The sequence below is a fragment of the Rana temporaria genome, chromosome 1 (genome assembly GCF_905171775.1).
Source record: "Rana temporaria chromosome 1, aRanTem1.1, whole genome shotgun sequence".
NCBI classification, from domain to species: Eukaryota; Metazoa; Chordata; class Amphibia; order Anura; family Ranidae; genus Rana; species Rana temporaria.
In genome coordinates this window covers 582,238,388-582,261,439 of record NC_053489.1, presented here as the reverse complement: position 1 = coordinate 582,261,439, position 23,052 = coordinate 582,238,388, and the positions used below count along the sequence as shown (strand labels likewise).

Sequence of the window (23,052 nt, the reverse complement as noted above, 5' to 3'; positions counted from 1 at the left end):
ACCTCTGTTTCTTTTTAAGGTCTAGCCCTTATAGCATTGGCATTGTGAAATTCTTCAAGGTTTATGTAAGATGCTGCGTGTATTCTGTGCTCTTTCAATTAATAAATACCTACCTGTATTATTATTATTATTATTATTATTATTATTATTATACAGGATTCAGAGAGGGGAAGGTGGTACAAAAGGTAATCGATGAAAAGGATGATCTGGTAGGTGACTCAAGTACATTTTTTTAGGTGAAGGTCCATGAATAAGTGAGTTTTCAAGGATCACCTAAAGGCGGACAGGGTAAGAGCTGACCGGACATACTGGGATAGGGAGTTCTGGAGGATTGCAGAGGTTCTGGAAAAGTTCTGGAAGTGAGCATGGGAGGAGGTAACAAGTTAGCTGGAGAGCAAAATATCTTGGGAGGAGCGGAAAGGATGATTTGGGAAATATCTGCAGATGAGGTTGGTGATGTAGCGGGGAGCAGTGTTGTGGATGGCTTTATATATTGTGGTTAGTAGTTTGATTTTTTATGTTGAGCTAGTGGAAGCCAGTGAAGGGATTGGTAAAGAGGGGCAGCAGTCACACATCGGTTAGTAAGGTATATTAGTCTAGCAGCAGCATTCATAATAGACTGAAGGGGGACAGCCAGTGTAAAGGTAGGCTAGTGAGGAGGGAGTTGTAGTAGTGTAACAAGCGCTCTCTGTTGCCGTATTGCGTTCCACGCTGGAGCGCATACGGCGACCGTGCAATAACTTCATCGCCCGGCGCCGCGTGCGTTCCAGCCTGTAACGTGGAAGTGAGTCGAATCAGTGATAGATGCACTGCACATGTCTTCCCCCTATAAAGAGGACAGCGTGCATAGTACACGCTGCCCTATTATTGTCGGCCATAGCCGGCTTGGCTACTTTTAAACACACAAGCTACTGGCATATCCCCTGAACTAAGTAGCAGCGCCACCTGCATCCATGCTACCTCTTGGTTATCTACTGCCACCTTCCACGCTGCCCATCTAACTGCTGTGGCTGGGGACACCCTAATATATCCCCCACCAGGAGACCCTGCACTGCAGAATCCCAAGACTGCTGCGATACCTGCTTACTGGAAAACACTCATCGCTGCAAAGGGATAAGTACCATTACTACATCACATTTGTTACTGTACAAATACCCGGTTCTTATATAGTTTTTTTAAGTACTGTATTTGAATCTGGCTCTAGTAATTACTACGATGCTGCTTGGAATGACTAATGGTGCCTTCATGTAACAGTTGTGGACTATCTTAAAGGGACATACACTTTTAAGGCATTTAAACTGAAATTGCCTCTCACAAGTTAATGCTACTTGCATACAGTATTTTCAAATTCTACGTGCTTGACATTCGTTGTTAATTGTATACGGGCTTCTGCCCTAAAATGCTGAACATGCTCACTCTAACTTTTTCATGCTAAGGATACAAGGTATTTTATACCTACTCCCAATGCATTCCTTTATGTAAAGTGATATGATGTAGAGAACCCCCAAACTCCTGTTCTCTGATTGGAGTGACGCCTGGGGTCCGGTACTGATAATTACTTGCATAGAGAAGTGCATTGGAACCTTTAATGCAGTTGTGCTCATTCACGTTTATCGTAATCTTTCAACGCTAGGGCTTGGTGGCATGTTGTAATACCTCCTACCTTAGTAGCTTAACACATTCCTATATGTGAAAGTGATATGATGTAGAGAACCCCCAAACTCCTGTTCTTTGATTGGAGTGACGCCTGGGGTCCAATACCGAAATCTCACATAACATAGAGAGGTGCATTGAAATCTTTTGCTAACCGCAGTTGTAATTCACTTCATTCACCGAAGTTTGTGACAAGTAGTCTAGGCAGGTTATGGCCAAGGAGTGAAAAACGTATTTTGTGGTGTTGTAAGGAAGGGGCGAATTCTGGAAATGTTTTGGAGATTAAGGTGGCAAGACTTAGCCAATGATTGGATGTGAGACCCAAAGGAGAAGACAGAGTCTAGGATTGCACCTAGCACCCTGGCATCAATAATTGGTCTCAATTATAAAGTCATGGGGGGATCAGGATGGAGGAACTATTACAAGCTCAGTTTTGGAAAGATTGAGTTTGAGGAAGTGGTGTGACATCTATACTGATATGTCACTGAGTAAATTTGTGATAGCTGAGGAGACTGAGGGGGTAAGCTGGGAAGTAGAGAGATAGATTTGGGCATTGTCGGAGTAGAGGTGCTATTGGAAGCCATGGGAGGTTGTTAACTGGCCCAGGAAAAATGTGTAGGGGAAGAATAGGAGGGGTTCAAGAATGGAGTCTTGCGGTACCCCAACAGAAAGAGGAAGAGGAGCAGAGAAGATGGTGACATTAAAAGTGTTCTGAGATAGGTAAGAAGAGAACCAGAAAAGAGCATATATTACAAGATTTTATAAAGGGATTCCCGCTATCTTTTTCTAATTGTTAATGATGAAATCCAGCAAGGTCTAAGGCACAGATGAAATCAAAATTGTATTGGGTGGAATTAACAGCCAGATTATCCTTTGTTTGCATAGTTATCTGCAAAACCATTCAACTTTTGGTCCACTTATTGCAATGTAAATCCATTAGAGGACACCCAATAATACAATGGGGTTGATTTTGTAAAGACAAATAGACTGTTCACTTTGCTCTGCTTACTTCCATTATCCAATCATGTGCAAGCATAAATGCTGTTTTGTCTTCCTTGCCAAGAATACCTAATCATGTGCAAAGTGAAACTTCATCTTATTCATTAGGCTCTGGGAAAAATTCCCAAGCAAAGTGCAACTTCTCAGCCTATTTGCCTTTACTAAATAATCCACCATAAGTTCAACTGGGCCATACTGGGGGGTTAACTATCGATGGCAACCACATTTGATGGACAATGATAAAATATTCTGAATAGTCATTATAACAACCAGATATTTTCTAAAATGTTAGTTATTCATGCATCAATCATTCTTTATTTTCCATTGAGAAGAAAACAGATCTTTCACTGTATATGCACCATGAAGGGATGGCCTCTCCTTTGTTTTCTTAATTATTTGTTGCCACATTCATTTTGTTATCGGTTGTCAGTAATAGCCAAGCCATTTGAAATTCTATTCCAGCTATTTCTTAAAGGTCAATCATTGATATTTTCCTTTTGTGTAACTAAATAAGGAGACTGAAATCTGGGTTTGACTCATTACATTTTCCATCTGAGCTCTCCTCCTAAAGATATTGCACATTTTGATTAGATGTTGTGTCTAAATGTTCTCATAAGAATGTCCCTATATCCGTGTGGAAATGCTGCCATGTATGTGCTGGGTTTAGATGTTCCTACACATGAGATGACTGTCACAATTGGTAGGGTGCTTTTAACAAGCTTTCTCATTTTTGCCATGTGCTTGGACAATAAACACCTGCCTTGACACATTCTGGGAAGATTAGATGGTGGCTGATTTAAGCATGTAACTATAAATGTTGTGGTATGTTCCCAGCACTCATTAAAACTAAGAAAGACAATTGATTAAACAGCAAAACTTTGTCAACATTAGAGATCATGTCCAGCTGAATGTGCCATAGATTATGCAATTTTCTTTCCTGAAATCATGGAAATCATGAAATCATCAACACATTTGGCCGCTGGTAATAATCGTATGCTAAACATCTGACATGCTGGTTGTACCCAAACCAATCAATGGATTGACTTGAGTGTAAGCAGCTTGCTCATAGATGGATTGAATCTAGGCCGGTCCCTGCGGAACTGGCCAAGATTCGATCCATCTATGGCCTGCTTAACTACTACCGGCTATTGAAAGGCTCAATAGACAGTCTATTTGAATCTTACTCAACCTGTTCACTATAGAGGAACCCTTAAAACAATTTTCTCAGGGAATGCCTTCTAAAGGTTTGTATATTTATAGATCATAGTATATTAGCATGATCAGTAACTTGTGAATAATATAATACATGAATCAGGTATGTAACATCCAGAGAAGATATACAGACAGGAAAAATGAATCTAGAAAATGTTGTGTGTGTTACCGGCGCCAAGATAATATCAACATATGAATTTCTCAATCCATCAAAAAATTGTGAAATAAATCCAAAAATCTTTCAAATATGCTACTATTACAATCCACAGATTGAATGTGCCCCAAGAAAGCAAGAAAATGTATTATATCTGGTGAGTGGCCATTTTATCCGGTGACGGTGTAGGCACTATTTGCGGTGAAGGTGTAAACCTAGCTGGGCATCACTGCAAGAAATTATCTATTAAAGACTTTCTTAGCACATATACATATATATTTTTTTATATATATTTTTTTTATTTACTTTTTTATTTTATATTTTTTTCATATATAATACATTGTTCTTGCTTTCTTGGGGCACATTCAATCTGTGGATTGTAATAGTAGCATATTTGAAATCTTTATTTCACATTTTTTTGATGGATTGAGAAATTCATGTGTTATAGTTTGGCACAGGGCACTGTATTGGTATTTATTACACACTATTTGTTGATTGTTTGCACATTAATTAATAATTATAGACACATGTACATACTTTTTGTTTTTCAAGGAAAAATGAATCTGCCTTTACACCGGTGGACAGTGGAGAAATGTGTCTTTCATTGGTGTTTGTCAGTGAAGTATTCTTTCTCTTACACTGGAGAAAATTATCCATTGCATTGGAAATCAGAGGAAAAGTTTCACCTTACAATTGTGGTCAGTGGGAGAGGTGCGCTTATACATTAAGGGGCCTTGGAAAGAATGTCCTGTTGCTTTGGTGATCAGTGTAATACCCTTTGTTGAGTGTTGTCAGTACTGGAACTATGCAGGCACATTTAGGTGGGAAATCAATAATACCACTGCTTACTGCTCAAGGAACCCTTAGAAATCTCTGAAGAATGGCTGGTCTAGTATCTATGAGAAACTGCCTTACTAAAACTCACCAACAATTTATGAACTGCTAAAACAAATGGCCACTACACCATACTCCTATTGCTTGACCTCTCTGCAGCCTCTGATACTGTTGACCACCCACTCCTTCTCAATAAACTCTGTTCCCTTAGCCTCCAAGATTCTGCTCTATTCTGGTTCTCCTCCTACCTATCACAGCGCTCCTTCAGTGTTACCTACAACTCTGTCTCCTACTCTCTATTGCCCCTTTCTGTGGGGGTCCCCCCAAGGCTCTGTTCATGCAGTTCATACAGTCCATGTTTTGTTTGCACCGCCTGTATACAGCTGTTCAAAGTATATAGGGCCAAAGGGGTTGGTAATGACCTGGGGGGAGGGTGGAACCCATGCTATTTTTCTCAATGATTTTCATCCATATTGCAGGGACCAGACATTACATTAAAGCCGCAAGCAGTTTTAAATGACTTTTTTCTTATAGTAATGTCATTTTGTGCAGGGACAGTTCTAAACACTGGAAACACGTGCCACTTCACAGGCATACTATAGACACCCAGCAGTAACAATATTTAAAGGAATTTTTCAAAAAAAATTCACTTTGACCACTTAAGACCCAAACCATTATGCAGCTAAAGGACCTTGTCCCTTTTTGTAATTCGGCACTGTGTCGCTTTAACTGATGATTGCGCAGACGTGCAACGTGGCTCCCAAACAAAATTGGCATCCTCTTTTTCCCCACAAATAGAGCTTTCTTTTGGTGGAATTTGATCACCTCTGCGGTTTTAATTTTTTGCACTATAAACAAAAATAGAGTGCCATTTTTGAAAAAAATGCAATAGGGATGCTATAATAAATATCCCAAAAAAGATCTAAAAAAACTTTTTTTTCCCTCAGTTTAGGCTGATACGTATTCTTCTACCTATTTTTGGTAAAAAAAATCGCAATAAGCGTTTAACGATTGGTTTGCGCAAAATTTATAGCGTTTACAAAATAGGGGATAGTTTTATGGCATTTTTATTAATAATTTTTTTTTTACCTGTAATGGCGGCGATATTTGTGACTGCGACATTATGGTGGACACATCGGCCAATTTGACACATTTTTGGGACCATTGTCATTTTCACAGCATAAAGTGCTATAAAAATGCATTGATTACTGTGAAAATGACAATTGTAGTTTAGCAGTTAACCACTAGGGGGCGCTGTAGGGGTTAAGTGTGAGCTCATATGTGTTTCTAACTGTAGGGGGCGGGGCTGGACTTGTGACGTCATTGATCGTCTTTCCCACTAGGGGGCACTGTAGGGGTTAAGTGTGAGCTCATATGTGTTTCTAACTGTTGGGGGCGGGGCTGGACTTGTGACATCATTGATCGTCTTTCCCTATATCAGGGAACAGACGATCAGTGACACTGCCACTGTGAAGAACGTAAAAGGTGTGTTTACACACACCTCTCCCCGTTCTTCAGCCCCTAAGACCGATCGCAGGACACCGGCGGCGATCGGTCCGCGGGTCCCGCAGCCGCAGAGCTTTGGACCATGGCTGGGCACTTAAAGGGGACGTACCTATACGTGCCTGTGCCCAGCCGTGCCATTCTGCCGACGTATATGTGCAGGAGGCGGTCCTTAAGTGGTTAAGCATCATTAAAATCACTACTCCAGAAAAGAAAAACGTTTTTAAAACTTTTTTTCCATTGATACATGTTCCCTGGGGAAAGACCCGGGTTCTTAAACCCGTTTTTTATGACAATATTAGCATATTAGCCTTTAAAATGAGCACTTTTGAATTTTAATGTTCGAGTCCCATAGACTTCAATAGGGTACTAAAAGTTTGCACAAACGTTCGGTACATTCAAGGTTCTGGTGCAAACCGAGCGGGGGGGTGTTCGGCTCATCCCTATCTGCCACCCCTCTCTGCCAATCCCTACACTGGCTCCCGATCGCCCAGCAAATTAAATTCAAAATACTAACGACAACATACAAAGCCATTTACAATGCCCCGAGCAACATCACCAATCTTGTCTCCAAATATCACCCAACCCGTCCTCTATGTTCCTCTCAAGACCTCCTACTCTCAAGCTCACTTGTCTCCTATTCTCATGCTCGTCTGTCTCCAGGATTTCTCCAGAGCCTCTCCCATCCTCTGGAACTCTATACCTCAACTCTATACCTCAACCTGTCTCCTACTCTAGCTGCCTTCAGACAATCCCTTAAAACTCATCTATTCAAGGAAGACTATCACACCTCCAACTAATCTTTTACCACTTTCATCAGCTCATTTCCCACAGTTACAACCTTTTGTACCACCTGCTCCACCCTATTAGATTGCTCTTCTGAGCAGAGCCCTCTTAATCCTCTTGTATTTTATTGTAATGTAACTGTACTGTCTCCCTTTTACAGTATATTGCAAAGTGCTGCATACACTGTTGGTGCTATATAAATTCTGTATACTAATAATAATAATAATTTTATTTACTAATATACATATTAAGAATATTAATATACATGTTTAATATTCTATGAATTCCTCATAATTCACACAATTTGAGCATTCCCACTTCACAGTTAAAGAGAGACCCACAGACGCCAGTTAAACTGCATTCTCCCATGGCATACTTTGATGCCATAAATAGGTGAACCTATTGTGGAAATAATGAATCTTTTCTAACCTTTCTCTTATTCGGGATACGCTTCAAAGCCATGTTATTAAATGTTTTTGAAAATTCATTCTCTTTTAACTTTGCTTTGGGCTTTTTTTCTTCATCTTAAGAACAGTTATGTAACTTGTGCACTGAATTGCACTGAGTCATCCTAGAGTATAAAAAGACATTTACCTTTGGTCATAAGTACATTTTATTCCCCAGGTAACTGCAAGTCCTTTTATGAATGTCATTGTGCAGATCATGTGAATTAAACTGTGCTGTTTCTTTTTCTTGTTGTTACACAATCTCAGATGAAAGGATTGCTGCTAGTATGAAGGAATTAAATTGCAAATCAGGCAAATCAGTAAACAGCACATACTGTAAACTCCATTTTTTTTAAACGTATGCTTGTTGATTTATGAGATATAATTTGTCCTGTTTGCTCATTGTGAATAAAAATAATAGATTTCAAAATTTGATACTCTGCAGATCACACAGATCTGCTCACAAATGTTAAAAAAAAAATAGGCAATTTATAGATCATTATTTTTAGTGCTAGTAGCCTGTAGATTTTGGCACAGAATTTATGGTACAAGAACAGCAAAAAATAATAAATGTCCTCTAACTGCCACTATACTATGTTTTACAGTTAAGCAAACCCCAACACTTAACCGCCAACACTTTACCTTAATTTTAAACTTAACAACAAGCACTTATCTTGACCATTAATCCTCGGTCAAACACTTGATCCTTATTCCAGTAGCCTATCCAGTGCCTGAAGCACAGTTCTGTTATCGAATCTAATGCCGCGTACACGCGATAATTTTTCGGGTTGTAAAAAAAAATTTTTAATGTCATTAAACACGATCGTGTGTGGGCTTCAGAGCATTTTTCGGGTTCTGAAAAATGGGCACATTTTTTTTCGAACATGCTCTATTTTTTCACGACGTTTTAAACGTTGTTGTTTTTCGGGTTATATAAAATGGTCGTGTGTGGGCTTTAACGACGTGAAAAATCCGCGCATGCTCAGAAGCAAGTTATGAGACGGGAGCGCTCATTCTGGTAAAACTACCGTTCGTAATGGAGTAAGCACATTCATCACGCTGTAACAGACAAAAAAGCGCAAATCGTCATTTACTAACACTAAATCAGCAAAAGCAGCCCAAAGCGTGGCGCCATCCGAATGGAACTTCCCCTTTATAGTGCCGTTGTACGTCACCGCGCTTTGCTAGAGCATTTTTTTTCACGATCGTGTGTAGGCAAGGCCGTTTTAATGATCAAGTTGAAAAAAACTTTGTTTTTTCTAGAGCCTGAAAAACGTCGTTTTTTACAACCCGAAAAATGATCGTGTGTACGCGGCATAACAGCTTCTGAACTGAAAACAATTGATGTGTTGCAAATCCTCCATCATTTTTAATAGCTCATTGCTATACATGCAAAATCAGAATACAGTAACTTGCTGTTTTCAGTGATGTAGGGTACTACTACATATTTGTAATGTTTGTTTATGCCTTTACTTTGTTAAAAGTGAAATAAAAGAACAAAACTTAAAGTGGATGTAAACCTTCACATATACCCAGTGAAGTGAATAACCTCAGATGATGTACCGAGATGAATCAAATAATCCTACATAGGTTTTTACTTGTTTATTTGCAGTCTTCTCTTCTCTACACCCCTTCAAAAGGGCAAGTTGTGCTAAAAATCTTTCTTCTTCTGTCATGAGCACAGAGGAGGGGGTGGAGAGACTGCAGTAACAGTGTGTGAGAACTTATTGGAGGAAAGGCAACCCCCCCCCCCCTTCACACAGCAGAAGAACTGTGTTCTGAATAGACAAGCTCAGTGCTGAGTTCCCTTTCCAACACAAATTTATCTTATGTGTGGGGATCACTTCTCAGAAGTGACTCATGCTGATAACGGAGGAACAAAGCACCAGGGAGAAGTGACACTTAGGGTTTTGGAGAAAGATAAGTAAACATTACAGATATATGTGTCTTGCTCAGATTAAATGACCAAGGTTTACAACCGCTTCAACTAAAGCCAATCTATAAATGAAGATGTATATCATTATAGCATAGCTCCCAACTGTCCCTGATTTCAAGGGACTGTCCCTGATTTGAAACAATGTACCCCTGTCCCTCATTCCTCCTAATTTGTCCCTCATTTTGGTCTGATCTATATAGATGTATATAAAATACACTTTTTATCTGTCGAAAAGTGTTTTTCAGCCCTAAACTTTTCATCTGATTTCTAAATTGCTGCATTTGTAAATTCCTAAAGCCAATATAAAGGAATAGTAGTGGTAAAACAAGCACTTGTGGGTTTAACCAATCTTGTTTTTTTGTACAATTCTCCTTTAAGGGGGCGTGACAAGGGGTGTGTCCTATGCCTGCATACTTTTGCTGGTAGGTGTCCCTCATTCCCATCTCAAAAAGTTGGGAGGTATGTTATAGTGTCCTAACACTCCTAGACATGTGAAATGTGGTTCCTCTTACTACCTTCTGGATGTAGTTTCAAGTGGGACCAACTCGTGCATAGTGTCAGATACCAGCTGCTATTGGAAATCTGAGAGACACTTCCTTTTACAGGCTGAATTTACTTTACTTTGGAGCACATAGTGACAGGGTTGCTTTAAATATTATAGTACATTTTAGGTATTTTTCTATAAGCCATCAGATACAAGCACCTGTTTTATACCAGCTGTAAAGAAAAATGATTGAAACAAGGTAATAACATATTCTGGTCTGATCGCAGATTGTTTGTGGAACAAGGACTGGTTCCTAGGGGAGAAAGATTTTAAAGAGTGACAGGCCCTTGTTTCATCATTCATTTTCACATCTTTCTTACATAAGGATTCAGGGGAAAATGGTGAAGCACTGGGGGATAAAACATATCAGTAGAGACTTCAGGAACTAAATATGTACAGCCTTGAGAAAAAAAGGGAAAAGGAGAACATGACTAGAAAGTTTAAATACATTAACCACTTTGTACCTTGGAAGCCAATGTGTGTACCCGGCGGCCGCAATGTCTACCGGCCACCTGCGATCTCTCCTCACAGAGGCAAAACGGGGATCTGTCTATGTAAACAAACCAGATCTCATTCTGACAGGGGAGGAGAGAGAGATCAGCTGTTCCTAGTGATCAGGAACAATGATCTTTCTCTACTCCCAGCCTGTCTGTCCCAATGACAGCTAGAAAGCACCTCCCTAGGGAACACTTAACCCTTTGATCACCCCTAGTGTTAACCCCTTCTCTGCCAGTGCCATTTATACAGTGATCAGTTCCTTTTTTTTAGCACTGATCACTTTACCAATAAGTGACACTTAGGGTCAGATTTGTCTACAATGTCACAGTCCCACTAAAAATCGCTGATCCGGGCCATTAGTAGTAAAAACAATAAGAAAAATAAGAAGTCCCTAAATCTTTCCCCTATTTTGTAGACACTATGGGGTAGATCCACGTACAACGGCGCATTATTGCGCCGGGCGTAGCGTATCTAAGATACACTACGCCGCTGTAACTTACTTTTTTTTGTTTCGAATCCTCAACGAATTTGCGCCGTAAGTTACGGCGGCATAGTGTATTTCTTGCGGCGTAAGGGTGCGGAATTCAAATGGATGTAATGGGGGCGTATTTTATGTAAATACGTTGTGACCCGACGTAAATGACGTTTTTTTTTAACTGCGCATGCGCCGTCCCTGGGGGTATCCCAGTGCGCATGCTCGAAATTTAACCGGAACAAGCCAATGCTTACGACGTTGACGTCGTTCTACGCAAATTCCTATTCGCGAATGACAAAAATTCAAAATTGTACGCGGGAATGACGGCCATACTTAACATTGAGTACGCCACCATATAGCACCTTTAACTATACGCCGGAAAAAGCCGAACGAAAATGGCGTAAAAAAATGCGCCGGGCCGACGTACGTTCGTGGAACGCCGTAACTAGCTAATTTGCATACTTGAAGTGGATTTCGACGGGAACGCCACCTAGCGGCCGCCGAAAAATTGCAGCTTAGATGCGACGGCGTACTAAGACGTACGCCTGTCGGATCGATTCCAGATGCCGTCGTATCTTGTTTTGTGGATACAAAACAAAGATACGACGCAGGAAATTTAAAATTACCCCGGCGTATCTACTGATCCTTTTGTGGATCTGCCCCTATAACTTTTGCGCAAACCAATCAATATACGCTTATTGAGATTTTTTTACAAAAAATATGTAGAAGAATGCACATTTGCCTTAACATGAAAATATATATATATATATATATATATATTTTTTTTTTTTTTATTATTGGGTATGCATTATAGCAAATAGTAAAAAATATATTTTTTCAAAATTGTCGCTCTTTTTTTGTTCATAGTGCAAATAAGGAAAACTGCAGAGGTGATCAAATAGCACCAAAAGAAAGCTCTATTTGTGGGGAAAAAAAAGATATAAATTATATTTGGGCAGAGCGTCGCACGTCCACGCAATTGGTTAAAGTAACGCAGTGCCGTATCGCAAAAAAATGCCCTGGTCTTTAAGGGGTGTTAATCCTGATGTGTTTAAAGGTGTAAATAAGGTTCAGGAAGGCAGTATTTTCAATATGAAGCTAAGAGCAAGAACACAGGGACATGACCTCAAACTGGCAAGAGAAAAATTCAAAACTAATTTTACAGTAATGCCGCGTACACACCATCACTTTATGTGATGAAAAAAAATGACGTTTTTAAAAACGTCACTTTAATTGACTGTGTGTGGGGGAAAACGTCGTTTTATGTCTTGTAAAAAACGACCAAAAAAAATTGAAGCATGCTTCAATTTTATGTGTCGTTTTTCAAAAGTGCACTTTTTACTTCACAGAAATTGACCGTGTGTAGCAAAAAACATCGTTTTCTAAGACGTTTTTTCATCCACGCATGCCCAGAAGCTACTTATGAAGCGAGCTTCAATGGTAAAACGTGGTGGAACGTAACCTCGCTTTGCAAGATCATTGTGAGAAAACGATGGTGTGTAGGCAACTTCGTCTTTGAAAATTGAAGTTTCAAAAACGTCGTTTTTTACTTCACAGAAAGTGTCGTTTTTTTTCATCACATAAAGTGATGGTGTGTACGCGGCATAAGAGGATTCAATCATGCTTTAGGCAAACATAAGAAAAATAAAAAAGTATAAATCTAAATAAAAGAATTGTCGCACTCTTGATGGACAACTTGGTATTTTTTCTGCCGTCATTCTTCTGTTTCTATGTTTCAATCACATCGCTTCCAATATGAATCAAAAAGTGGTTAGAGCCAAATCGTTCCCTAATGTCCCAGTTCAGCTGTGCATCCAGAACCGCTGGTTTAGAGCACAAATATATCCCAGTGTCTGTAATTGAAGAGTAACTCCCTTATTTCTGGAATTTGTGATGGAAGACTTTGGGTAACGGGTCCTATTGTGGCCATGTAGATTCAGAGCCATTTAACAACAGGCAAGCATTAGAATTTGTTTTAGGACCATATAAAAAGAAGGTTTCCACAGACCTGACCCAAAACTATGCACTGAAAGAGATAAGCAGTGAAGCAGGACACGGATCATGGGAAAAGGTTTCCTTGCTCATGGCTACTTACTGCAATAGAGGCAATAGAGGCACATTTTAAAGGGCTTTTTTTATAAAGCAAAAATAAAGGACATATTTATAAAGTGCTGAATTTGACTTTCACCAAATATTCACTGGTAGTAAATCAATCACTGTTGTTAATGAATGAATGACTATAGCGCTACACATGTAAACTGAATAGCCTCTAGGCGCTTTTTACAGCCAGTGTCTTCCTGGCTGGTGCGGTCATTTACCCGTAGGATCTCGACACGGTTGGGACACACAGTCAATCACACATATATACATTAGGGATGAGCCGAACACCCCTCCCGTTCGGTTCGCACCAGAACCTTCGAACGGACCGACCGTTCGCGCAAACATTTAGAACCCCATTGACGTCTATGAGACTCGAACGTTCGAATACAAAAGTGCTCATTTTAAAGCCTAATATGCAAGTTATTGTCGTAAAATGTCTTTGAGAACCCGGGTCTTGCCCCAGGGAACATGTATCATATTTACGCTGGCCGCTAGGGGCGTGTACGCTGATTTACGCCTAGAAATATGTAAATCAGCTAGATACGCAAATTCACAAACGTGCGACCGGCCGACGCAGTACAGATACACCGTTTACGTTAGGCTTTTCCCGGCGTAAAGTTACCCCTGCTATATGAGGCGTACATGCGGCGTACCAATGTTAAGTATGGACGTCGTTACTGCGTAGAATTTTGAAAATTTTACGTCGTTTGCGTAAGTCGTTCGAATAGGGCTGGGCACCATTTACGTTCACGTCGAAATCATTGGCTTCTTGTAGGTTAATTTGGAGCATGCGCACTGGGATACTTTTACGGACGGCGCATGCGCCGTTCGTAAAAAGAGTCATTTACGTGGGGTCACATAAAATTTACATAACACACGCCCACATCTACCACATTTGAATTAGGCGAGCTTACGCCGGCCTATTTACGCTACGCCGCCAGAACTTTCTTTTGAGAATACGGCACTTGCTTGTAAAAGTTGCGGAGGCGTAACGTAAATAGGATACGTTACGCCCGCACAAAGATACGCGCATCTACGTGAATCCGGGCCATAGTGTACTTTGCAGATAAAACACCGTGACTGTATGATATCATAGTATAAGTGAATAACATTAGTCCATAAAGTCCAATTCAGTAAAAATCCAAAAAATGTCTAAAAAGCAGTGCCAGACAGATCCGAAGGAAACCGTGCCAAAGAGCAGAATAGATGAAACCTCCACCTCTTATTTCACATCTGCTTACCAGCTTAAATGGATCTCTATGAATGAGATCATAAGCGCGTGTGGCTAACAGCCCTGTGTATGGTTTCCTGAAGCCTCCTGTGTAATGTCCCTCTGTACGTTCCACCTTAGCAGGTTTGATGACGCCTGTTATAATCTCCTGTTTTCAACTCTTGTTTTTAGCTCACCACTTAGTCCAGTTCCACTTGGTCAGAGTTCCAGCAAGCTTGCAACAGATGTGCAAGCAGGTGTAACTCAGCAACATATGTGCACGGGTCAGCTGGAGAGCGGCTGCAGCAGCACCGTTACGGACGAGCTGAGCAACCACACTTGCAGGACAACACATCTGTATGCCAACATGCCAGGGGCAGCCATGGTCATAGCACTACTGCGTCCATAGGCACGGAGGAGGGCACGGGAGAGGATATACCGAACGCGCATGAACGTCTTTGGCATGGGGGAATTGGAGGTGTATCGCATCTTCAGATTCAGCCCTGATGCCATCCTGGAATTAGCCACAGCCCTGCATGATGAAATCACCAGCCAGACACAACGCTCACATGCAGTGCAGCCACTAGTCAAGGTACTGGCAACACTGCATTTCCTTGCCAGTGGATCGTTCTAACGTACAAGTGGAGTCGTGTCTGGGATGTCACAATCCACCATGAGCAGATGCGTGCACCAGGTTGTCCCGACAATCCTCACACGCATGTCCCACCACATCATCAAACCCACCCATGAGCACCTGCGGCAGAAGGCAATGCAGGATTTTTACAGAATTGCCAGATTCCCACGTTAAAAACACATATTCATCATGGCACAAGGAGAATGCATGCATGCACACCACTGTGGTCCCTAGCTCACACACACCACATCCACCTCACATTGGTTTAGCCCAGTGTTTCTCAATTCCAGTCCTCAGGCCCCCCCAACAGGTCATGTTTTCAGGATTTCCATTATTTTGCACAGGTGATTTGATCAGTTTCACTGCCTTAGTAATTACCACAGCCTTTTCATCTGAGGGAAATCCTGAAAACCTGACCTGTTGGGGGGGCCTGAGGACTGGAATTGAGAAACACTGGTTTAGCCCAAGTCCACCATGCAGGACTTGGGAGCAGCAACGCCATGCCAAGGCCCCAATGATGTTGCTGTCCATTCATACCACATCCACACGGTCGTGGGGATAACCTCTCCCCGACGATCCAAGGTGACACGCCTTGCTGGCAGGAATGTTACCCACAAATACACACACTCACACACCAGTCACACTGTAGCAGCACCGGGCAAACCCTGCCCCTGCAAACGGGTGTCCGGGCACCACTTCTGCACTCCTCACCGTGTGCAGAAAAAAATTACAAAAAATCATAAAAAAAGGGATCATGCCCTTACAGGAGGACGGCACATACTTCTGTGCACGTCCAACCCAAAAAAAAAAACCTCATACTCTGAGCAAAAAAAAACAAAGAGCACTCATTTGCCCTCTCGTGGGCCAGGCCTGGTGCCACGGGTACGGCTCCTCAATTGTCTGGGGGGAGACTCGGGTGGGGGGAGGCGCATCATGACAAGGTTCATCCCCTGGTCTGATGGCAGATGTAGCCTGCATGCCCTCCAACGCTACGGCAATGCGGCTGAGAAAAGAGGTATTATCTGCCTGCATCCGCAGCTCGCGGGTGGTGGTCTGCCGCTGGAGTCGCCTGTTTTGCCGACCCTCTGCCTGGATGGCAGCAGTGTTTGCCTGGATAACCTCCCCCAGTGTTGAGGCAATGTCGCTGCCCTGGAGGTTTTTTTCTCACCAGGGTTGGGAGAGATGGCAGGGGTGCTCTTCACCTCCGCCACGAGGCCTGCTGCTGTGGCCTGCAGCTCCCCAATGGCCAGGGTATGTTGCTCCAGGCTGGCCTGCACAACCGAGCCATGGTCCCCAGATGGTGAGGGACCCCCTGCCACCATGTGGTGCCGCATGGCCTCAAGGGTCTCGGTTTGGTCACCCAGACATGTGACCATGGCTGTGCAGTTAGCGCTCACCTCCTGCAGGCAGTCCGACATCGAGCTGGTATGCTGAGCTTGCTGGGTCAGGCACTGCTGCATAGTGGCTGCGGTGCCCTGCACAGCCACTGTGCATTCAGCCTGGGTCTTGGCCGAGGAGGCCAGGCTATCTGCCACACGGTGCAGGTCACAGGGTAGATCACCCATGTGGCGTGTCTGCCTTGCCTGCTCCCTCTGCAACCCATCTTGGAGGGATCCAGCTACACCCCTGGTCTTCCGTAAAGCCTTCCTGGGGGATGGAGAGGCTTGTGCCCGTGCGGACGGGGTAGCCCTGGAGGGGGTAGCCCGGGACGGGGTAGCCCTGGATGGGGTAGACCGGGACGGGGTAGCCCTGAATGGGGTAGCCCTGGATGGGGTAGCCCGGGAGGGGGTTCCCCTGATGGGTGGGGAGGTGTCTGAGGGTCCGGGGAAGATGGAAGCCTCCTCAAAATAGAGGAATTCCTCCTGGTGGAGATCCACCGGCTCCTCCTGGTGGAGATCCACCGGCTCCTCCACAACAACCTCTAGAGGAGAGGTGTGGGCACTCCCCTCCACCGATATTACGGGGCTTCCCAGGGGGTCCGGCTGAGGATGTTCCGGGGATGGCGTGGGTCGGACACAGGCAGACGACGGCCCAGCTCGCTCCAGCACATCTGTGGATGACACAAAACATTCACATGTTGGTGGACCCACACACTTGTCACATGTTCCCTTCCACCCCCTCACATGCTACACACCGAATGGGGGATAAAACACACTTACCTCTCCTCAAGTCCTGGTCACTGGAGTCAAAGCCCTCCATGCCCTCCACTTGCTCCCGCTCCAGACAGCTGGCGATGACCTCCTCCTCCGGTGTCAACCTCAGAGCAGAAGCTGGTCCTCCTCCCATGCCCCTGAGGTGCCTTCTCATGCTGGCCATCTTATCCCGGACCCAACGTCTCATATCATTAATTTTTTTCTGGACATCGTCAGAGGTCCTGGTCTCATGCCCAAGAGCATTGATCTCCAGGGTGATCTCCTCATAAATCTCCCTCTTCCGTGCCTTGCTGGTCTTGGCACTTCTGTGCGCCATGGAGGAACACATCGTACTGGCCTATAGCTGAAGTCAGGATAGCCCTCTCTTCCAAGGAGAAATTTTTCTTCCTCCTCTCCTTGTCCAACTTAGCAGCTGCCATGGCTCAACCAAAGTACTGTGCTCCATGGGGAAAACAAGCAAACGGATGTACTTGTGCGCTGGACGGGCGTATGGCTGGGCGTATTTATGCGCTCGGCGTAAGCCGGTGGGCCCAGCATATCTCAGGAAGTTGCACCGGCGTAGTTGTGAGCATGTGCACAAGGGTGCTGGGCAGACGTCAGCGTCACAGCGCATGCGCCGTTCATGATACGCCGGGCGTAAAACATTGCACCACGCTCGAACCTTCATTTGCATGGGGTCACACCCACTTCCACCTACGCCGGTCTGCGCCTTCTGAATCCACACCATGCCGATGCAGCTTTGGGAGCACTGGCTTCCTGAATTCCATGCTTGCCTCGTGGCGTAAAGAAGATACGCTACGGCGGCATAAATATGCGCCGATGTCTGTGAATCCGGGGCATAGAGTTAATTTCTAGTAGGAATACATTTAAGATTGTTAACTGAACAATTTTAGATATTCTAACTGACATTTTTTGTCCTATACACCTCATGTGAAATCCAGCTTGAAAACAGTACCATGAGACCAGAGGAAGGCTCCGGTGATGTTTCTCCTCCTTCCCATGTGTTCTTTGTTCTTTTCTGTGATCTGTGTTAGTTTGAACTTGTTTCAGCGCTTTTCATCTATTTCATGTATTCTATTGGTCTCAATGTCAGCAGAACCAGAGAAAAAAGGCAGAGACAAAATGACCGAGAGCAGTCCCCTCACCTTACCATCGCTGTAGGGGGCAAGCCTTGAACTGGGAATGTAGTCGGTGTTACAATGTTGGATGGTCTTACCTACACAGAAAAGAAGAAACTGCAGAATTCATTATTAATATTTCTATTACAGACGTATAACACCATATATAACACATGTATAAAAAGAATAATAATATTACAGACCCATCCTGTAAAGTATCACACAAACAAATAAAGCAGTATTACTAATCTGCGTGAAGGCCCCAAGACCATTTCCAGTATATTTCTAGGATTACATGCACATACTCTATGGCTGCACATGACACAGGTTACATAGTTTTATATGTTAATCAAAAATAGAATGCGTCACTCCTGCTGAGATACAATTTTGTTGCTAGAGATCTCGTCAATGGTGGGCTCCCATTGTTCCACCAAAAAAAAACATCCAAGAAAAATTAGAACAGCATCTCCAAGTTTTGCTATAATTTTATTTTATAATGTACATCTTCATTTAAAAAATAGCGCTTTCATGCATATCATTGCCCTTCATCATAAACAACTGCTGCTTGATGAAGAGCAATGATATGCTCAAAGCGTTATTTTTTGTATGAAGATGTACATTTGAAGCAACAAGTCTTTATTGCAAGACTTGGAGATCATGTTCTCATTTTTCATACAATCCAAGTCGGATCTCCCGTCGCTTCTATGACGCGCTTGCTGGGATGTGCTGTCACTATTCCAGTGAGTGTGAGATGTCGGCGAGATCTCGGCACCCTGTCGCCGAGTATCAGCGCGACGCTGTCCTGCTAAAAGCACAATATCACAAACACCTACTGTAGTTAGGTTGAAAAAAGACCAAGTCCATCAAAGTTTAGCTAATTGATAAAACTAGATATAGATCAGCATCCACAGAACCCTTAACCAACTGGTGATCCAGATGAGCACACAAATCTCTTATAAAGCATGGTTCAGTTTGCTGGAATAAAGAAAAAATCCTCCATTATCCCTAATATTATTTATTATAGATATTATTAACCAGTTGTACTGTGTGCATCTAGAAATATAGTCAATATATTCAGATTTTCTTATTTACATTTTTTAACAGTTTACTGAGTTTACCATTACCAGCTACTGTGGAAGTCTATTCTACCTTTTAACAGCTCTTAGGCCCCTTTCACACTGGGGCGGGATGTGCAGTGGTGGTATAGCGCCGCTATACCGTCTGAATTGCCGCGGAATTGCGGCGGTATTCGGCCGCTAGCGGTGCGGTATTAACCCCCCGCTAATGGCCGAAAAAGGGTTAATACCGCCCACAGTGCGCCTCTGCATATGCGCATTGCCGGCGGTATTACCACGGTGCCCATTGGAGCGATGAAGGAGCGGTAAACACACCGGTCGTCTCACCGCTCCAAAGATGCTGCTGGCAGGCTTTTTGGAGCGGTCTCACCAGCGCATCAGGCTTTCACATTGAGACTGCAGGGAAGACGTTTTTCAGGCGGTATTTAGGCGCTATTTTTAGCGCATAAATACTCCTCAGTGTGAAAGGGGCCTTACTGTAAAGAAGCAAAGGTTAAAGCTTTTTCATCTGACCAAAATATTAATTTGCAATGACCTTTTGCACAAGTTTACAATCTAGACCATTTATCGTATCTATTTCAACAAGATGATAATATTCTCCATTGAATGCCCTTTCTCAAGGAATAAGAAATTTAAAATACTATGTACCGTATTTTCCGGTGTATAAGACGACCTTTTGCATGTAAAATAATGCCCCAAAAGTTGGAGGTCGTCTTATACGCCAGTACCTGTCTGTCAGACGGCGGCCATTCATTATTCAAAAGCCGCGCCTCCTCCTCAGACTGTTCCGTGATAGGCGGAACACTAATTTTCCCAGCAGAGCCTCTGTTCAGTGTTCTGCCTATCACGGATGCCTTCTCATCCTCGGCCTCGGAGGAGAGGACATACGTGATAGGCGGAACAATGAACAGAGGCTCTGCTGGGAAAATGTGGGTTCCGCCTATCACGGAACAGCCTGAGGAGGAGGCGCAGCTTTTGAATAATGTATGGCCGCCGTCTGACATACTCTGCCAACAGGAGAAGGTAGGGAGATCGTCGAGGCAGGGAATGGAATGGTACAGTGAGGTCGGCAATTGCACAGTGGGGCATGTAATAATGGCACAGTGAGGCATGTAATAATGGCACAGTGAGGCATGTAATAATGGTACAGTGAGGCATGTAATAATGGCACAGTGAGGTATGTAATAATGGCACAGTGAGGCATGTAATAATGGCACAGTGAGGCATGTATAATGGCACAGTGAGGCATGTATAATGGCACAGTGAGGGGTAGTCTTATCTGGCGAGTACTGTATATCCCAAAACCAACATTTTAGCTGGAAAATTAGGGGGTCGTCTTATACGCCCAGTCGTCTTATACGCCGGCAAATACGGTACATTTATTAGCTTTTATGCAAGTTTCAATGTACAAAATTATGGAAACTCAGCATACTAATGGCTATTAGTTCTATTTAAGGGCTGTCACTTTATGGAGGACCTACCCATTATGGGGTATGTTTGCTTTGTAGGGGCTCTTCATGTGTGATCCAGTTTGACCTAAAATAAATAAATATGCATTAAAAATGAATTAAATAAGACATATATGAAACAATATGGAACCCATGGGTGACCTATACTATCTCATCTAACCCAGATGATTCTCTATTGAGACCTTGGTAGGATATTGTAAGCCAGTAACATTCTGGATACAGTCCCTCTATATTATTACTATCTCTATTATGTAACGATCCCGGAGTCTTTCCTCTATCCTGTACTTCCTTTCCTATCCTATTGTTTTCATCACTTTCCACTTTTTATACTCCACATTCTGTCCTTTTTCTTTCTTTTATCTCTCACTTCTTCAAATATATAGCTCAAGCTATCTCATTATATAAAATGGTAAATGTGAATATGTAAATACGATATCTAATTTTGCTCCTATCGTTTTAATATTTAACATGAATAAGATCCTCCTCCCCCCTATTTCGGCCAGTTTTTGAACCGATTCATTGCTAAAATTACAATTGCTCCATAGCTATAGTTCATATCATAATTATATCCGGTTCCATTTATATCACAATATTCTATAATATTTTATATGAGTTCAAATGCAATAGACTAACATGATTGGTTTGACTATAACCTGCTTTAATGATTCCTTTAATATTCCTCATAGGATCTACAAATATTTATTGGATTTGTCTATGTTTCAAATACTCTCTTATTACATGATACCATTTTTATTTTTCTGTAATCTTTTATTGTCAATTGTATCTACTGTTTTCTCTTTACTTTAAACCCAATAAACTAATTTGAAAAAAAAAAAAAAAAATGAAATAAATAAATAACAGCTGTGTTTCTACCTTCTCTTTTCTTATGGGTCTCTAAGGCAGTGTTTCTCAATCTTTTTTCATTCAAGGCACCCTTTAAAATTATGGACATTCTTGAGGCGTCCCATTCTAAAATCTAAGCAGGTTCTCTATTTTTCTCGTCGAGATTCCAGGCAGTTTTCTCGACGAGTAACTATACACGAGCACGGTTTTCTCAGAAAAAAGCTCTCCCAACAGCTTTTTTTGCAGAGAAAGCCGTGCCTGTGTACGAGGCTAAACAAAAGAAAACTGATGCAGCCACGACATCTAAGGATTGGTAAGCTGCAACATATTCCATTTTTGGCTTTGGGTTTAATACTGCTTTAAACATAAGTGAAGATGCATAAAAACTGTCTGTACCTAAATCTATCCTCAGTACCTGAAGGTGCAAACTAATTCTCATATCCTGTGTGATCATCTCTGCAGTAGGTTTGTTCGCAGTAGAAACTAATAGCAAACTGTGTATGAGTCACCGTCCTGACGGGTTTTCATGTGATTGAGGCTTAAGAAAAACAGCAATATGTTTTTAAGCTGGATACAAATCAGGCACAGCATAGATGGTTTGAATGGGAAGAAATCCTGCAATGTCACATTCAGAATTCAATGTAATAAAGCAGATACTAATTGGCATGTAGGCAAATTATGCAAATCATCAGCTTCAACTCACATTTAGGAAGAACAAAACAATTTAAAGCGGTTGTTTTTTTTTGTTTTTTTTCTACACTCCATGCTATTTGAAGACTGTTATAATTCAATTAGGAAACAATTAGTAAAGATAAAAATAACTTTTCTCAGTATTGTAATTTCTTTGATTCATGGATATCTCAACATGTCGACATAATTATCGTACACTTTGTTGTCTGTTTATCTATGTTCTGTAAAAGCCTTAACAGAATACCTGTCATATGTGATATAAATAATTTGCATGATAGGATTTGGAATTAAACCTGTAGTGCCCTGCTTCTGATGAACAGATGCTGCTTAAAATTTAGTGGGGGTCTGAGCTGTTATTTGGCTCAGACCAGAGTGATTAAGGGCAATTTAGCCTCTGTTCCAGCCATGGCTGTGCATGGAGTGATCCACCATTGATCACCTGGGGATGTTATTACCACCCCAGGCCAAAGGTGGCAGCAGTCAGGTCATGGTATATTGAGTGTCCCCCTCAGCAATGAATCAGTGGGAGTGGTTACCCTGCTGTGCATGCTGGGCAGGGGTACTTAAGGGACAGACGCCATTGGTGCGGGGTCCGTCCGTTCTAGCCTCGTGGCCCGCCTGGCCAGGGTGCGTGTTGTGAATCCTAGCTCTGGGACCACGTTGGCACGGGGCTGCGGCTTCGTCTGGTGGGCCTAGTTGTCTGACTGGGGCCCGTACCG

General features: G+C 42.5%; 1 protein-coding gene across 1 annotated transcript in view; it reads left to right on the top strand.

Annotated features, from left to right (window-relative positions):
* The window catches only part of GABRB1 (gamma-aminobutyric acid type A receptor subunit beta1), a 680,617-nt gene that overhangs the window by 508,829 nt on the left and 148,736 nt on the right, over positions 1 to 23,052 (top strand). The window lies entirely within an intron of this gene.